Below are 19,560 nucleotides of genomic sequence, written 5' to 3'. Positions count from 1 at the left end.
TAGAATGAATGGATAAATACATTGATAAAGAAAGGTAATAACACCCCATTAGATCAATGCAGGCAGCGTCTGATTCTAGCTACTCGGGTGTTTTGTGCTTGGGAAGAGAGCTGACTCCCTGAAGGAGGGGGACAAAGACATAACTTAGGGGTCCAACCCCATCAATCGCACTGTATGCAGGATTCTTTGGAAGATGCCAAAGGCACAGCAACTGTAGACAGCTGGCATGGAATAAATGGCACGTCATTAACTCCTTATAACCTCCTTCATCAGTGAAAAAGACTTAGACTATACATGTTTCAGTAGAAATCATCTCCATGTAGGATTTAAACTTTTTTTTTAAAATGTAAAATACTACGGAATATGCCACGTTTTCCTTTTCCTGACATAACCAGCTCTCAAAACTCTCTGCAAACTACTTCGGAATTAAAGTTTCACAATACATGAGGAAGGCTCCTTGATTTTTTTAATCAAATGTATAACCGTTCATTATTTTTCAGTCATTTTAAAATTCAAAAGTAATTTTTAAATTAAAAAAAATATCTGTTTTCTTCCGTGGCCAATGAGGTTTATCTGAGGCGCGATTATTGCTAATTGAAAACTTTTCCCTAAGTAAAACAGGTATTTTATTTGAAAGAAAAAGAAGAAAATAAAACTATCGCCTTTAATCCAACTACCCCCAAATAGTAATTGTTAATATTTGGCTATTCTACCATTTGATCTTTTTCAAATGTGTGCTTTGTTTACTTTAACAAAACTGGGATCATACATTATATACAAACTTATATTTGCCCTTTCCACTTTGTCATAAACATTTTTCTGCATCACTAAATATTAATTAGAAAAAATGTCTTGGGCGCCTGGGTGGCTCAGTTGTTAAGCAACTGCCTTCAGCTCAGGTCATGGTCCCAGGGTCCTGGGATCGAGTCCCATATCGGGCTCTCTGCTCCGCGGGAAGCCTGCTTCTCCCTCTCCCACTCCCCCTTGCTTGTGTTCCCTCTCTCACTGTGTCTCTCTCTGTCAAATAAATAAATAAAATCTTTAAAAAAAAAAAATAGAAAAAATGTCTAACATCTAAATAATTCTATCATAAAAATGCATCATGGTTCGGGATTTATTAGTGGACACTCAGGATGCTTCCTATTTTTCTGTTACAAATAAAACTGTACTCTCTGTTCTTACGTTTCCAAAGGCAAGTCTAAAACAGTTGCCAGAGATTCTTATAATGTCTACTGGGTAAAATATATCTACTTTAGGTCTCTACCAGCCGCAAGTGTTTTCACTTAAAATCACAAAAAAACACTTGGCCAATTCTGGGCAAAAATATCATTTTATTTTGCATTTGTATGATTCATGGTAAGGACAGACATCTTTGTCACGTTTCTTTGGTTCTTTGTATCTCTTTGGTGAATTATCTCTATGAAGCTCTAGCCCATATCTCTACTAGGGTACGTTTGTGTCTCCAACTTTGTATGTGTTAATGAGAGTAAGAGTTGGATTTTCTTTAACCAACTGTGGACTAACAAATGCCGTGTCAGTCATTTTACCTCTAAGACTTGGAAGCTTTGAAATCCAAAAAACTTCAAGAGCAACTTTGAAGGGTGTTTGGAGAAACCACCTTAGTGAGGGCTTGGCTAGCTGGCATGAATGCAGGACATAGGATGAGATGGTCTCTCTCTCTCTCTCTTTTTTTTTTACTTTGTAGGACACCCCTGAATGGACAGTAGGGAAGAGGAGAGAAATACATAAACTTCTATTCATTGAAAAACAATTCCCTTTAAGCAGCACAAAATAGACAATAATGATAAAGGGATGCCGTGAAATGTTGCCAGACTTCAAAGGTGTTTCTTAGGGTGATGTTTCACCAGGGTCATGTGGACCTATCACCAGAATGTCTGTGCAGGGGAGGCAAATGAGATGCTGGGGAATGTTCTAGTGAACCGCAAATGGCCATTTGAAATGGACGTAGTGGTAATTACTATTTGTTCTTAGACTTGCTATGTTCCTGTACCAGTTAAGGTACATCATTTATAACTACTGGAGCTAAGTATGTTTTAGAAAGATTATACATAATTATACATTTCTTTATGCGTATGCAAGGAAGGAGGAAAGAAATTCACAGAACTACTGGTGATTATCTGCAGATGATGGGGTTATGAATGTTTTGGGTTTTCATTTTTATATTTTGCTCTATTCTCCAAGGATTCTGCAATGAACACTCTACACTTGATAATAAGGAAAACCCTAATGCTATTCAAAAACTGAACCGCATGCAGTAATCAATAGCAGAAACCACACCTCCCGGGTTCTGTTCTGCCCCCTGAGGCAGGCTGACATTCACAAAACTTCCTGTTTCTATTTGCTTGTCATTTGTTTTAAATTTGATAATGTCAAAGTTAAGGGTCATGAACTAGAATATGATTTAGAATATTTGTAAATAAATATAAAATAAAAGGGGTAGAGCACAACAGTCAGTTGGAATTAACTAAAAACAGACCGTATTTCCTTACCTTTGTAAATGAAATGGCAAGTCATCTGTAATCAGTCGTGATGGGTGACCTATTCATTGTTGAAACTGTTTTCCTTCCCAAGTTCCTGTTAAAACAGAAATCACTGGTTATTATTTATTCACATCTCTACCTCAGCTCCCAAAAAAGATCAGAGCTGCCTATAGGGATAATACAATGCAGTGAGTTTAAACCAAAATAAAGGAAGGACCTAATGTTAAAAATGGAACTAGAAGCGTGTAATTTCAGGTTGGTTGCCTTACCAAGTAAGACGGTAAATCCATAACCCATAAAGGAACAATGAGCAGATTTGACTCTATAAAAATTTAAAATGTCTACATGACAAGATACCATAAACAAAGCCAAAAAAATGAACAATGGTTTGCAGCTCATATGACAGGATTAGTGTCTAATATACTAGGAGATGATACAAATTGATTATAAAAGAAACAAGACAAACCACACACTATAAAAATAAGCAGAGGATACGAACTGGAAATATATATCACCAATAAGCCTGTGAAAAGGATAAGCCCCATTAGTGGTAAGGGAACAGGAATTAAAATGACTGAGATGCTATTATCTGCCCATCAGGTTGGCAAACATTTCAAAGATGGTAGACATCCAGTGCTGATACGTATGTCAAAAAACAGGTAGGCTTCCTGCACCACTGGATTGATGCTTCAACCTTTTTATAGAAAGGAATGTAGCAATGGTCCTTCAAATAGTTAATGTACTTACCAAGTTTGGCCCAACTTCTAAGATTCTTTCCCAGAGAAATACAAGTACCAGAACTTTAAAGATGTTTGGATAAGGGTGTTTATTCCTGCTTGGGTTATGATAGTATGATTATAGTTCTATCATATTCTCCTGTGTTTCTTTTTGGTTTTTGCCTTAAAATTTCCATAACAATGATGGCCAGTGTATAATGTATGTATAACAGTGTCCTTGTGAAATGTACTCTTTGTTTTTAGAAGTACCTTTTCTTTTCTTATTGAATAATTTTACTTTTGGGTTCCACTGTGGTTGATGTACACCACTTCTGTTTTCCTTTTATTTGCATATACTTGGCATATGCAAATAATGCTTATCCTTGTCCATTTCTTTAACTTTTTTAGTTGTCATTTTGTTTTATCTGTGTTCCTTACAAATAACTTAAAACCGGGTTTTTGTTTTGTTTTTGCCAATTTAAAAGTCTGTCATTCGAAAGTGGATTTAAACAAATTCACATCTATTGTGTTATGATTAGATTTTATTTATTTTAGAGAGAGAGAGAGTGAGAGGGAGAGCACATGAGCAGGAGAGGGGCAGAGGGAGAGGGAGAAGCAGGTTCCCCGCTGAGCAGGGAGCCCTATGTGGGGCTCGATCCCAGGACCCTGATATCATGACCTGAGCTGAAGGCAGACACTTAACCGACTGAGCCACCCAGGCACCCCTATTGACGTATGATTATATTTGGTTTGCTTCCATCATATTTGTTTACTAGTAACTACAATTTATTGTTACATTTACTTTTACCCATTTCTTCTTTGCTGGATTAACCAAATCATAATTCCATTTTTTCCTCCCAGTAACAAAAACATTTTATTCCATGTATATCTGCTTAGTTATCATTCTATTTTTAAATCATTAAGAACATCTATGCTTTCCTATCAGCTCCATCAGGGTCTGCCTCTGCAGAGAGCCACCTCACCCGGGCGATGGCCTCCCTGGGGTTGCCCACATCCCATGACTGAATGATGGGTCAGCTGCCCACCAAGTTGAGCTGGCTTCATGGGTCCTGCACGGGAGCCTGGCTTCTCCCTCTGCTTGCCCAGCTGTGCTCCCTCCCTCCTCGTTTCAAAGGTTCTCTTCATCTCCACAGATGTGCCTCAACATGGCAGAAACGTATTCTCTCACGGTTCTGGAACCTGGAAGCCCTAAGTGAAGGTGTCAGCAGGGCCAAGCTCCCCCTGAGGCTCTGGGTAAAATCCTTCCCTGCCTCTTCCTGCTTCTGGCCATTGAGCCTCGTCGTTCCTTGGCTTGCGGCTGCATGGGTCCTGTCGTCAGGGTTCTCCCCGTGTGTCTGTCTTCACACAGCGTTTTCCTCTTCTTATAAGGACACCAGTCACATTGCATGAGGGCCTAACCTCATGACCTCATGTTAACTGGGTGACATTGGCAAAGGCTCCGTTTCCAAATAAGGTCACATTTGCAGGTACCAGGGGTTAGGACTTTAACATATTTTTGTGCAGGACACAATTCAACTCATAACACAGGTGTGGACCTCTACTAAGTATCTTGCACCCAAAACTCTGTTTCGTTGCCTGTTTCCAGAGAAACCAACCCATGACATCTCTTCTCTCTTCCTCATCCACAGGAGGTATTTTAGAATTTTTTTACTTTCTCACTGTTTCACTTTGAACTACTAAATACCTCGTCTTAATCCACATGGCTCTTCTGTTTGAAGAAATCCTCAGTGAAAAGTTTATAGTTCGTAGTCACATTCTCATCATTTCTTTAGACTTGATCATTACAAGGTTCCTTGTTCATCATTGTTTCTTTGACTCTTCATCTTCCCCTATCATGACACTTTTTTCTGACTCAATTTCATTTGGTTGGAACACATTTCCTCAGCAATGGCTCATCGATGGCCCACTTCAGTCACTCCATAACCAAAAATGTCTTTGTTTTGGTCTCATATAGGACTAGATTTCTCGGCTTCTTAGCTCATGTATATCTTTATTTATCACACATAAATAAATATATCTTTATTTATAACACAATGATTTATCAGTGTATCAGTATATAATTATCAGGATTCTTAGCTCAGTCCTTTTCCTTCAACTTTCTATAAATACGGCATTGCTGTGTTCTTGCTTCCAGCTTACAGGTGAGTAGTTTCATGCTAGTCTGATGCCCCTGCCCTTGGTAACTTACTGGTTTTCTCTGTCTAGAAACGTATGAGAGTTTTCTCTCTCTCTCTTGTTAATGGAAGTAGAATTAACACACAGTGTTTATTATAATAGTTTCAGGTTTTCAATATAATGACTCAGCAATTCATATTTCTCAGTGCTCACCAAGGTAAGTATACTTTTAATCCCCTTTATCTATTTCCCCCATCCTCCCACCCACCTCCCTTCTGGTAACCACCAGTTTGTTCTCTGTATTTGTCTATTTTTTTGTCTGTCTTTTTGTTTGTTCATTTGTTTTGTTTCTTAAATTCCACATATGAATGGAATCACATGGCATTTGTCTCTCTCTGTCTGATGTATTTCACTTAGTATTATACCCTCTAGGTCCATCCGTGTTGTTGCAGATGGCAGGATCTCATCAATTTTTATGGCTGAGTAATAATCCATTGTATAAATACACCACCTCTTCTTGATTCACTAGTTTATCAGTGGATACCTGGGTTGATTCCATATCTTGGCTATTATAAATAATGCTGCAATAGACAAAGGGGTGCATATATATTTTCAAATTAGTGTTGTTTTCTTTGGGTAAATATCCAATAGGGGGATTATTGAATCATATGGTAATTCTATTTTTAATTTTTTGAGGAAACTCCATACTCTTTTCCACAGCGGCTGCACCAGCTTGCATTCCCACCAAAGTGCATGAGGGTTCCTTTTTCTCCACATCTTTGTCAACATTTGTTATTTCTTGTGTTTTGGATTCTAGCCATTCAGACAGGTGTGGGCTGATACCTCATTGTGGTTTTGATTTGCATTTCCCTGATGAAGAGTGTTGAACATTTTTTCATGTGTCTGTTGGCCATCTGTATGTCTTCTTTGGAGAAATGTCTATTCAGGTGCTCTGCCCATTTTTAAATTGGATTATTTGGGTTTTATGTGTGTTAAGCTGTGTAAGTGCTTTATATATTTTGGATATTAACCTTTTACTGGACATATCATTTGCAAATATCTTCTCCCATTCAGCAGGTTGCCTTTTTGTTTTGTTGATGGTTTCCCTTGCTGTGCAAAAGCTTTTTACTTTGGTGTAGTCCCAACGGTTTAGTTTTTCTTTTGTTTCCCAAGAGACATATCTAGAAAAATGTTTCTCTGGGAGACATCCAAGAAATTACTACCTGTATTTTCTTCTAGGAGTTTTATGGTTTCGGGTCTCCCATTTAGGTCTTCAGCCAATTTTGAGTTTATTTTTGTGTATGGTGTAAGGAAGTAGTCCAATTTCATTCTTTTGCATGTAGCTGTCCAGTTTTCCCAGCACCGTTTGTTGAAGAAACTGTCTTTTCCCCATTGCATGTTCTTGTCTCCTTTGTTGTAGATCACTTGACCATATAAGTGAAGGTTTATTTCTAGGCTCTCTACTCTGTTCCATTGATCTATGTGTCTATTTTTGTGCCAATACCATACTGTTTGGATTACTACAGCTTTGTAGATCTTGAAATCTGGGATTGTGATACCTCCAGCTATGTTCTTCTTTCTGAAGAATGCTTTGGCTATTCGGGGTCTTTTGCAGTTCCATCTAAATTTCAGGATCTGTTCTAGTTTTGTGAAAAATGTTGTTGGTATTTTGATAGGGACTGCATTAAATCTGTAGATGGCTTGGGTAGTATGGACATTTTAACAATATTGATTCCTCCAAGCCACGAGCATGGAATAGGTTTCCATTTGTTTGTGTCATCTTCAATTTCTTTCATCAGTGTTTTATAGTTTTTGGAATACAGGTCCTTTACCTCTTTGGTTAAGTTTATGCCTAAGTATTTTATTATTTTTGGTGCAACTGTATATGAAACTGTGTTCTTAATTTGAGAGTTTCCTCTTTTAACACAGAGTGCAAAAATTCCATAAGGATAGATGTGTCTTTTTTCACTAATCCTGCCAAGTAAAGGGAAACTGACAAGAAGCTATTACATTGAGATCCAATGACTTGACTTAAACCATGAATAATATCTAGGCTATCTAAATGAGGAATGAAAGGACTGCATAACCTTCAGGCGATCCTCCATGAAAATTATTTCTCATAACCAACCTTTTGATAAGAATTGGACAGTGGAGCACTCAAATTAAAGTCTCTGGCAAGACCCTGGAATGCAGAAATTCTAGTGGCCAAGTAAGGGCATAATCATAAGACTCAGGTCTCCTTAGGAAATGTGTTAACATGTAATCTGATACAGTTAGAACTTATTAAAGTATTTCTGACATGCAACAGAGCCAACTGACACTGTCCTATGGTTAGAATGTTGAGACACTAGCTTAGATAACCACGATATATACCAAGCAATGAGATTTTTTTTTTTTACTATTTAATTGCTTACCTATCCTTTCTGATATGAAGTATCTGGATTCTGTTAGCTTCAGGAATAAGTAACTTACACACTTTCACAGCCTTCTGCATTTCTGTGCTTTCACTTCATTTGAGGGAAGGAGAGATACTCTCACTCCTTGAGCAACAACTAAGTGTGAGAAGCTGTCACATACATGATCTCATTTAACGCTGCAAATAATTCCTTAGCATCCTCCAATTTTGACACAATGTAGCTGACTATCCTGTAACACCCATGGGAGGGAGACATTTTTTATTTCGCCAAGGCAGGCTCTCCCGCTGTGAGCCCAATCTGTAGAAGAGAAGCCCCCCTTAGTGGGGGGCGGCATGACCACAGAGACTCCCTCCCCAAGCACCTCCACCTCAGCCTGGCTCTGTTGTTCCCTATACCAGGGCTGGGCATCACAACCACCGGGGAGATTTTTGAAAATCCAGATTCTTGGTCCACACAGCGCAACAACTAAATCACTACCTCCGTGTGGTGGGTCTGGGGAATTTTCAGCCTGCTTCAGAGGCTTGGGATGATCTAAGCCAGTCTGACTAGTAAAGGCAATAAAGACATTTTACTACTTCAAAAGAGTTGTCAGGATCCAGGGTGGAAAAATGGAAACCCTTCTGGGTATGTTAAAGAGAGGGAACGTGGGCGTGCCTGGGTGGTGTAGTCAGTTAAGCATCCAACTCTTGGTTTTGGCTCAGGTCATGATCTCATGGTTGTGAGATCGAGCCCTGTGTTGGGCTCTGCACTCAGCGCGGAGTCTGCTTGAGGTTCTCTCTCTCCCTCTGCCCCTCCCATTAGTGCTTTCTCTCTCTCTCTCTCTGAAATAAACTTAAAAAAAGAGAGGAACTTAATACATGGACTTAGTTATATAAATGTGATAGGTGAGTTGAAAAGCTGAGCAAAAATGGCAAAGAAATGCAGAGACTCACATCAGCAGGAAGTGCTTTAAAGACTAGAGGCACAACAGAAAGGGGTGTTAACAAAAACCTCAAAAGCTGGAGGTTATCTGTTGGGACCAGACCATTGTGGTGAAGGTTGACTGGTAGAAGCTGGAACCATAGAAGGAGAGGTATGTTTGGAGGTATGTGGAAGACAGTGTCACTGATTGAAACACACAGTGCTCCCCCCCCACCCAAGGCAGAGAGAGGGTAAAAACACCCTGGATTCTCCCTTACCCCCTGTACCTGCCAATCCCTGTCTATGGCTTCCATGACGAGCCCACTAAAAACCATCTGACACGAGGAGTCTGGAAATGCGTCCCATAGGGGATGACTGCCCAGTGATACAGAACAGAACAAGAGTGACGTATGGCTCTGAGGACAAACAGGCTGATGACAGGCCACAGAATGACATATACAACTGTAATGAAAGTGGGAAAGCAGACAGGAGCTAATGATATGCATAAGAAACTTGATTCTCAAAGGAAATGTGGATTTGGAGGTAGGCCAGGAGCTGGTACAACCATTTCTATTTTTATGACTCTGGGGATCTGCAAAGAGCTTAAGTAGATGACTACAAAGTAGCCAGGCTCCTCTGGCTTCTTCATCAAGTGTAAGGGGTGAGGCTGTGACTTTAGACAGGTCAAGTCAAGAGGTGGCAGGGCAGAGATGTGATCCAGAGCTGTCTGACTTCAAATCTGTTCTCTCCACGACACCCCGCGCTCTCTCCTAGCTATCGGACAATTAGAAGCCTGTCTAATAAATAGCGCACTTCATTTTTCCGATTGTAAATGCAATCAAAAGCTTAGCCAACAATATTTATTCACATAATTGTTTTCTGTAAAACTTGTTCTACATCAGTGAGTTTCAACCTAGAGGGCATTTCTGAATTTACAAGGTGGTAGGGGAGCTTTCGAAAACTCAAGTTACTCCAAGTTTTAGATCTGTGACACCTGGTGGCCATATTGGAGTCAGTGACCCTTTGAACCTCTGACTCTCTAGCTACGGCCGCAGAAGTCCTTATTTTTTATTTGCCACAGATGGGAGTCTGCTCCCCACCCAAGGCCAAATGAGGGGGGCAAAACAATGAATTAGCTAATTACCCAACTAAACAGGCCAACCTGTAGACAGATGCAAGAGGTAAGGGGCACTATCCACAAGTCCTTACTGGTCTTCTCATAAAAACAGACACCTCATTAAATGCTGATGGAGCAAAGCTACAAGGACGAATGGGCAGAACACTGAACAGGCCTCTGAAGAGGGTGGAGGTTTAGGCCCATGTCTGCCGTTCACTCTCTGGGACCTTGGGCTCCCATCTACTTCCCTTCCCCCGTGAATCCTGCTGACCCCATGAGGTGGTGCCTCTGAGCTGGTGCCACTGCGGTTTCCTGATAGAGCCCCATCTCAGATCCTCCTTGGAATGAGGAGACTCATTCATCATTTGCTCATTATGAGCGCAACGTGCCCTATGGGAATCGATCTTCCGTAAGATAGCCATATCCAAATGCTTTCTTGCCATTCAGGCTACGTATGGTTAACGTGGCCTAGAACACTTCCCTAGAGGGAAAGCAATTAAAAAATATTTGGGGCCTTGGTCATGCCTGCATGCTGACGTTCATCCCTTGTGTTTAAATTATGCTCTTCTGAGTTCACATTTGTTCTCTGCCTGCAAATTAATTCATGCAATCTTTTTTTTCATTCTTTCATGTCATCCATTCAATTCATTCATTCATTGAGCTTTACACGTCGGGCAGTGAACTTAGCCTTGGAGCCGTAAAGACAGATCCGCATCTTCAAAGAAGTCACATCAGTAGGAGAGACAGACATGGGGACAGTAACAGTGCGACGTAGTATGTGTTCTCCTCCGGGTTTTTGGAGGAGGAACTGCCCGAGTCAGCCTTTAGGGAGCCCAGAAAACTCCCATTTCTGCGGAATACTGAAAATGGACTTAGAGCAGCTTTCGGGGGACACATGGTTGAGAAGCAGAGGGTGAGGAAGATGCCAGGCGCCACGGCGGCTTGCTTAGAGAAAGACCCAGCAGCATGAAGGAGCATATTTAACGTATTTTCGTGGGTGTGCATGAGATGTTGAAATTGCGTTTTTGTTTTTGTTTTGTTTTTTAAGGAATTTACCCAGAAGCAGCCCAAAGGTAAGGATGTTCCTTAAAGGTTTACCAACAGATTTCCAGATTGCTCATTCTACCTAATGCTCATAAGTCCGTTCAATCCTTCGCCTGAATAAAAACACGCTTGTGTAAATTTATATATATTCACAAAAACCTCAAAAACCATTCTTAGAAAAAATGTCAGCCTTGTAAATAGCTCTGTTGGAGAGGTAAAAATATTGCCAAAACCTATTCCCGATGACGGCACCTGCTCACTATGAATCAAAATGGAGGCCAATCAAAACAAATGGCGGGGCTCTTATATTCGCTCATGAAACACATTCATCCACTCTCAGAATGCATCTCACAAAGTGAAGAAACAGAATAGCCATCAATGGCAAGGATGAAAGGCTCAGCATAAAATGAACTACTCATAATCTGTGTTTCCAACAGAGGTGGTGCTAAAAGGATTCATAGGCCTTTTCAAACCGAGTCTTCCCTGTAACCAGCAGACAGAAGGAAGCAGACCATGAAAACAACCCTGAGGGATGTGTGGTGCCCAGACTGGTGCCATTCACAGAATTTCACGAAAACTCCATCACTGCACACTCCTCCAGCCCCAGTTTCAATTTCTTCAATTTCAATACACAAGGACGTAGGATGTGTGCATGTGTTTGGTGGTAGTGTTGGAGGGTCAGGGGTCATGACATCTGGGCTTCCGTTTGGCACGTGGGAAAAGGACGGAGGAAGATTTACCAACACTGTTGCTTTATTGGCTTGTTCCAGAGACATCTGGGATAATCACTAAAGGTCTCACACAGCTGGACTTTCTGCCTTGATATAATGCTTAAATTTCTTCTTCCCCACTTTTTGCTAGACATTTGGTACAAGGCAGACTTCACGATACTGTATTTTTACCACATTATAAATGTTCTCATTTTTTTAATTTACCAGATCATGCTTTCTCTCCACATTTTATTTCTAAACTATTCACATCTTTTCCCCCTAAGACTACATGCCAGGAATTATTCAATTGTTACAATAATAACAACTGTGCAAACCGTATGCAAATGTAAAGCCAGTTATGACTGGCAGAAAATGTTTGGCTTCAGAAAGAAAGAACCAAAACCTATTTGTTTTTGCTCCTGCAGCAGTCTGCAAAGCATTTCTGGATCCATTTCGTCTTCTACTGAGAAAGCCAAAGTAACAGATCTCCTGTATGCCCCAAGTGCAAAGGACAGCTGGTGGCTTACCCCAAAGAACTTCCTCTGCACCAGGTGCTTGGGGAAGGGGGGCGGGGAAGGGGTGGGTGCTGTGTCTGTGAGGAGTCTGAAAGAACCTAAAAGGGTGTAGGCAGGACTGTGGCTGAGCACATGAAGGATGCTGCTAAGGGCAGGAAGACGCCCAGCAGAAGAAAAATTCTGTCCAGAAATATTCTATAGTTCAGGCTTAATGAACTTAAGCAGCACTAAGTAATATGGGAAGTTTCCAATGAGGCACAAATATAAATGTATAGAGACAGGGAAAACATGAGTAATGACATGACCACATCTGACACGCTCCTCACCCAGAACGGTATTCATTTACTCTGACATTTATTCCAGAACTCCTGTATATAAGGCACTTTGGGGGACACATAATGAATACGACGGTCCCTGTTGTCAAGGTGCTTAAAAGGGAAGCCAAAACACAAGCACACGGAATAATGAGAAAGTCTTTAACAGGATTAGGAGTTAATTCCTTTTACTTGGCTTTGCTTCTAACAAGTATTCAATTATCACAGTCAGAGGGCTCATCTGGAATGTTCTAAAAAATGCAATCAAGAATTAAAAAGGGGAAGAAGAAAAAAAAACCCAAGGCCAAGTGATCACAAATCAGCTATTAATCACTGGATATTAAATTTCCCAAGTGTTTGCTATGTGCCTGGTTGTATCAAAGACACACTGGGCTGAGAGCTGCTTTCAACGGACCAACAGCTTAACAGGAGAAGCGAGGGTAAAAGGTGTTGTTCAGAGGCCAGGCAGGGGACAGAGGTCCAGGAAAGAGGTCGAGGCAGGAGTGTGGAAGGGGACTGCTGGTGACGGAGGAAGACCACGCTGACTGAACAGAGGGGAATCAAGGTGCAGACAGCCATCAGTCCCGGGCTGCACGGCCCTGGGAGCCGGCCACGGCTATCACAAATTAGGGAGCATCTGCTGAAGGCTTTTGAGTAGGAGGCCATGAAGATTTTTTTAAAGTGTTATTAAGAGGAGACAAGATGAAATGGGAAGGGAGGCCCAGACTGAGGGCATGCATCTGGCCAGCCGCTGCTGCAGGGGTCCTGGGGATGGGAATCTAGAAGATTCGGGTGGAGCCAGAGACTCCTGTGTGGTGTCGACGAAGAAAACATCGCCAGAACCCGGCCATCGACTGTGTCTGGGGGAGCATGGTGGTGGAGGGGGGCATCCAACACGACTGAGGTTTCAAGCTTCACTACCCAAGGAAGATGACGACACTTCTAAGACAGCTACCCCTCTGCTCTGCCCTGGTGCTTCTCTCGCCACCCCCATCCCAGCTGCACAATGAACTGACCAGGGAACCCGGCTCCGGATAAACCACAGGTTCTCCACATGGAGAACTTTCTACAGCGTGGAGACCGAGTGGGTCAAGTGGTGCTGGCCTTGGTCTTGTCAAGTCAGGTCCGGCCAGTGCCGGACAAAGCCACGGATGAGTGGATACCAAAACGGGCAATTTCACCAGACTGCAGACAGACACACAGACAAGGCCCTGCGTTTCCAGGGAGACCGACAGAGAGGTCAACTGCCTGATGGCTGTCCAGCCCTGGGAATCCTGCCATATTCCCCAGCTAGCAGCTGGGTTCTCGAAGGCCCCAGGATCTACCTAACACGTCCACCACTCACTTGAGCTCTTTGCAGGGGTTCTAATCTGAGGAAGACCAAAAAATGTACTCTGAGGAGTCGGCCACAGGCTTGGCTGAGGTCATCGGCCCATCCTCCACCTGTCACACTCTCCTCTGAGCCACACACTGTTGGGACAGATGGTGACAGCCTGGTGGTCACGGGAACAGGCTCTGAGTCACACTGTCCAGCTTCGACAGCTGTGCGGTCTCCCTGAGTCCCTTAATCCGCGTGCCTCACTTAGTTCCCTCTTCTGAGCAATGAGGCAAACAACAGGGCCTTTCTCCCAGGGCAGGTGTGAGGAGTGATCCACCCGAAAAGCCCTTTCGGGGACCCTGGCACAGAGTACACGCTCCAAAAATGTAGTGTCACTGTCATCATCATCAGCTACCCTCACCAGGACAGGCACTGTGAGACAGAGGAGATCCTGTCACTGTGCTCCTTCCGAACTCCCGGTGGCCACGGAGGTGACCCAGGCCACTGAGGGTCCTGCAGAGTCTGGGCTCCCACGCGGCTCACGCAGCTGTTCCGCCTGCCTGCCTCCCTCCCTCGCGGCGGAGAGAGCCTGCACGCACGCACGCACGGCTCCCCGCACCTCACATGGCCCTCTCGAGTCTCAAGAGAGCGCACCCCTGCCTGAACCCACAGTGTTTGCTCGCCCTGAAAGGGCCTCTCCGTGAACCCGCGTATCAGTCAAGGGTCTCCCGTCCCTGAGGACTTCCTGATTCCTTCCATTCTAGAAGAACACAGCGCCTCCTCGGCTGTGCCCTCCTCACTCCTCACCCTCCGCCCACCACTCACGTTCTGGTGTTTCCGTGGCCCCAGACTGCGTCTGCCCTCGCTCCTATTAACAGTTACTATTGTAGCTAATCCGTATGGAGCGCTTCCGGTGCCAGGCACACGGGTAAGTCCTGCACGAATTGACTCATGCAATTCTCCCAACACCTCCCGGAAACAGGATTCTGTGCTCATCCCCATTTTTTTTTACAGACGAGAAAGCCGAGGCACAGAGAGGTTACATAACCGGCGCAAGCTCACACAGTAAGCGAGCGGCAGAACCAGGATGGGAGCACGCAGGGCTCTTAAGCACTCTGTGAATGCCACCTATTTTAAGACTTCATTGATCTCCTTCCCTGCCATCTCTGCAGCTCGCCTCCTGCTTCCCAAAGGGATGGATGGTCCCTTCCCTGGCTGCCTTCCCCACCCGTGACTCCGAAGCACCGACTCCCAGCCTTCTGTCCCGTGCACAGCTAAGGGGTGTTCTGTGTTCCTTCTAGCACACCCCTGCCTGGAGGCCCCCCCCTCCATCATCCCCAGTTAGCCTTTTACCTGGATCTTCCCCCTCTTTCTCTCTCGTCTAGCTCTTTACCTTGGGAACAGGAGCCTGTCCGTTCTCCCCTGAGACCCTCCATGACCTGCCCCTGCCGCTCCCTCTGGCTGCAGCCTTGTCTCACTCCCCTTACGCTGAAGGTCAAATTCTCCAGAGACGCCTGCACGCTCCCTGCCCTCACTTCTAGAGGCACAGCAATCCGCCCCACCCCCTACATCCACACCGCACTGTGGTTTCGCCCCTGTGGTTTCTTTCCTGATCTTCCTGGACTTCTCCGAAGCGCTGACTTGAGAGGGTTCTGTACACAGTAGGTTCTGAAATGTCTAAGTGACAAATGACCAGTCTTCCTTCGCTGAGGGCCCCTCTTCCCTTGGCTCCCTGGCATGGCCAACACGGCCATCTGCTTTTCCTAAATCTCTTTCCTGATGTTCTTTACTCACACAACCTGGATTCTGTTTGGGGAGGCAATGTGCCCAGTTTGAGAAACAGGAGAAACTTGTATTCCCAGATGTTCTGGAAATAAGAGGTCGGTGGACGGTGATGTCCTGGGACGTCTGTTGAAGAGGCAAACACAGTCCGCGTGGGCCTTTCTGCCACCTGTCATTTGCTCTTTGCCCTTCTGTCCATGATAGCAGATCTGAGACAGAGCGTGAGCACAGATTCCATTTTTCCTGGTTTCCTCTACCTGTCCAAATGCATCTCTGTCTCTTTGGCAGGCTCCCTCTTAATGATTCATGTTCCGCGTGGTATTCTGTATTTTTTCTTCTCACTTCTTCTGAATAATTTCTTCCATTCCCAGTGGCTTCAAATGCAACCTACCTGTGATGACTTCCAAATAATGCTGGGTCCCCGATCTTCTTCTTGAGCTCTAGATCTGTTTTCGGTAGCTTTCAGGGTCCCTACAACGTCTTACGGGCTCTATAAATCCTATAAGCTCCAACTTCCATGTCTCATATTCCACCCCACCCAGAGAACACTACCATTTTCCACCTGGCGGTGCAAGCCCCAAATCAAGGGGCCATCCCCACTCCTCCTTAACAGCCCCCACTCTAGTCCATCAATCAAGTTCTCTCCAATCTCCTCAATGGTCATCTTTGGTTCTGATCCTTTCTTGGCATTTTCCCTGCTACCATCTTGAGACATCATTGTTTCTTGCACAGATCACTGCCTCGGCCTCATTAGTCAGCCTTGCTGGGGAACAATCTGGCTAGAGGGATCTTTCTATGATGCAAATCTGCCTCTGCCACGCTCCTTTAAAATGCTGCTTTAAAAAGTGGTTTTCCCGCTGCTTCGGGGCAGAACTCAAAGTCTTCAGCACAGCACAGGACCTCTCCCGACTGGGTCTCTAACACCTCTCTCCCCACGGCCCCCCCCACCATAGCTGCGGCCACATGGGATGACTTCCGCTGACCGGCCACCTGCCTTTGCATTCACTGTGGTACCTGACACGCCCCTGCCCCTCTCCCTGGCCAGGCGCTCCTCGTCCTCAAGATGCAGCTCGGGTACCATTTCCTTCCACGAATCCACCCCTGGCCCTCCCAAGTTGGGGCTCACTGCTTCTCCTCTGCACTCCTGGGCTGCCCTGGGCCTGCCCCAGTTGGGACACTTACTGACCCAACTGCCATCATGAGCTGAATTTTCTTTTCTTTCTGCTACACCCTCAGTGCTTTGGGGCAATCCCCTCCATGTATTTACATGTAAATCACAAAACCCAGCAGAGTGTGCGGCTCGCGGACAGACTTTGAAGCTGAAAGTTGGATGAATGTGTCTATATGAGTCTGTCCACTACGCTTCTTAGATAAGCAGCTGCAGGGCAGACAGGATGTTTTATTATCGGTCCTTACACATTAAGTCAATGCTTCATAGATGTTTTCTTCCTCTCCTTTTGGGCAATGGATGACAAATCAATGTTGAGTTTTTTCCGAGTGATGAAATGAGATGAAAAACAAGGATAGAGATCAATTTGGTATCCCAAATACCTCCAGGAGGTATCTTTATCTTTCCTTCTTTCTTCTTTCCTTCCTCCCTTCTGTTGCTCTTTGAGGTCCATTTCACACAAAATCACAAAGAAAGTAAAAGTGGCCGACAGTCTCCCCATCCTGAGGGGCCCACAGTTCATCTTTTGGAGCATCTTCTTCTAATCTGTTTTTTGTGATGCCCCCATGCTGACTTTGCTCTCCACCTCCTTGCTGCTTCTAGAAACGCACGAGAGGCTGGAACGGGCTGTAACTCCTGTTTCATGGTGATGGGGCAAACATCCTTCGTTCCATCAGAATTCAGTACAGCATTAGTCACAAGACAAAATATGAAGACCTCCCCTGTGTCGCAACTGCTCTGAACAGGAGAGACTTCAAGCTGACATGTGGCTTCTCTTGGAGCAAGCTGCTCTTCATCTGCAAACCTCTCCTGGTTATGTCTATGGGACTGCGGTCTGCAAAGCCACCTTACCTTTAAGGGAAGATGTAATTCAAGATTTCTGCTTATCTGTCCACTCTGGCAAAGACTTCTTGTCAGGTGGTGCATTCAGTTCCCAGGAGTGACTCTTAATCTTATTATTAAACTATTTCAATTCCTATCATTTTTAAAGTTGGGGGGGATTCCAAATATTCAGTTTTAGGATATTTCAAATCTCACACACCTGGCAGAGTGCCTCAAAGCTCACTACTCTGCTGATGTCTCAAAACGACACACACCCTCTTTTCTCAGTATCAAGGAACAGGCTAAACCCAAAGTTCAGCCCAACTAAAAGAAATCCAGGAAGGATGGAGCAATGTTGGGATTAGTACCAATCCAAGAGGAAAAATATGTGCCCTTTCCCCAGTGTTAATATGGCTAAGTATCTCTGGAATCCCAGGCTCCCTTCTGCCCTTCAGAGAGCTCTACTTGCGGGGAGAGGGGGTCATCAAAACACACACGTCTGTGTCTTGGCTCAAGGAAAGCACCCTGCCCACCCCCTCCGCCCTCCCACCCCCAAACACAATTCCTAATCCACCTTATGGGAAGGCAGGCAGAGGGGTCTGGGAAAAAGGGATGGCTGAGCCTACCTAAGGACCCGTCTATCTCTGTGGGAGCAGCAGGTGAACGAGACAGACCTGTGAGCACGGGGGATGGGCACGGGCACCTGTGACTTGGATCAACAGTTTCCTGTTTGGCACTTGGCGGGGAGGGGAGGGGAAAGGAGACGCAGATACAGAGACAATCACTCAAACATCCTGGCGCTTGGAATGCTTATAGCTTCAGGATCCCAAGAACTTAATGGTAATGAAGAGTTTAGGCCCAAGGTAGCCACATTTTCTACCCTGCCATGACCCTGGGAAGCTTAGGACACCTTTGTGGGAGTGACAAAAAGGCACCCCTTCCGACTTAGCAAAAGTCCACCTCTCTGTCGAAAATGAGAAGAACATCTCCTCTGGGCAGACTCAGCCCTGCAAAGAAAAAGGACCCTCTTTACCAGCAGGTCCCGGGCTTGGCCGCCGGTATGGGCTGCAAAAGAGCTTCTGTTTGCTCTTGAGCGGGCACCTGTGTAGAACCACACATGGTGGGTGAGAACCCCACTCTTGCTACGGGCTGCATCCACACACAGATGAGCAGGAGGTGACTTGAAGGCCAGTACGACCAGTAAGCAGGAGCAGTGGGGCCCAGCGGGTTCCAGGAGGTTCAGGCTGCCCTGATTCCTCATGAGGCCAGAGAAGCCACGGAGGACTGGATCATTCCCCAGAAACACACAGATGTGCACCTGCAGGACCTGTGTGCCAGGGGCTGGGGGAGGGGCAGGGCTCAATGTCAAACACTGGCAGTCTAAGGAGAGGCCCACCTGACATGCGCAGGGTCTGGGCCCGCATCTGGTATGCCGGGAGGGTCCTCCTCACTCACCGGCCTCAATGGGCACCTGCTGCCCACGGGTACCTCTGCCCCAACCAGCATCACCGTTTTCAATTCCTCCAAAGAACCTGATGTGGAAAGGTGGGGCTTTGGATTTAGAATTCTCAGGCTCCTCGGAGTTCTGGGCCAGAAAGGGCTCACCCCTGACCCCTGGCCTGCCACCTTCTCTTCTCCACGGCAGTCCTGTCCCACATCTCTCAGGGCCTGAGGGCTCATGGGTGGACAACCCTGCGGATGTTGCTTCCCATCCTTCAGACCCCAGGGTGTAGTCACTGGGGCATGGCTCCCCCACAGGAGCAGGGACCTGGGAAAGACGCCCTCACAGCAGACTCGGCATCATGAATGCAGAGAATTCTGGAATGTTGTGGGGTCCTAGGTTCCATGGAGCATGGCACAGAAAGGAGCACATGAACTTCAGCTGGGCACACCCCCTGGGCTTCTCCGACTTGCTGCCCCATGGAGAAGGGGCGCAGCCAGAGAAGGGCCAGAGAGAAGCCCTTTCAAGTACAAGACCTAGGTTAGGTGTCCCAGGGAAGGCTGCCCCTGCCTGGGTTCGAGAGCAATACTACCAAAGAGACCCAGGTCCTACCGGCAGTCACCAAACAGTGTACTGGGTGCTCACACAGGGTGAATACA

At 45.1% G+C, this 19,560-nt stretch overlaps 1 protein-coding gene across 6 annotated transcripts in view; it reads right to left on the bottom strand.

The window, feature by feature from the left end:
* The window catches only part of PIP5K1B (phosphatidylinositol-4-phosphate 5-kinase type 1 beta), a 295,831-nt gene that overhangs the window by 182,224 nt on the left and 94,047 nt on the right, over positions 1 to 19,560 (bottom strand). For 5 of the 6 annotated variants that reach the window (XM_078061785.1, XM_078061784.1, XM_078061781.1 and 2 more), the window contains one exon: positions 2,511 to 2,595. The gene's annotated coding sequence lies outside the window, so the exon portion shown is untranslated. Of the gene's footprint in view, positions 1 to 1,547; positions 1,713 to 2,510; positions 2,596 to 19,560 lie in introns of all 6 variants that reach the window. The other variant, XM_078061783.1, reaches the window with a different exon arrangement.

This window comes from Halichoerus grypus, chromosome 14 (assembly GCF_964656455.1).
Source record: "Halichoerus grypus chromosome 14, mHalGry1.hap1.1, whole genome shotgun sequence".
In the NCBI taxonomy this organism is placed as follows: domain Eukaryota; kingdom Metazoa; phylum Chordata; class Mammalia; order Carnivora; family Phocidae; genus Halichoerus; species Halichoerus grypus.
Note: the sequence above shows the minus strand (reverse complement) of the source record. Positions and strands in the feature narration are given on the sequence as shown.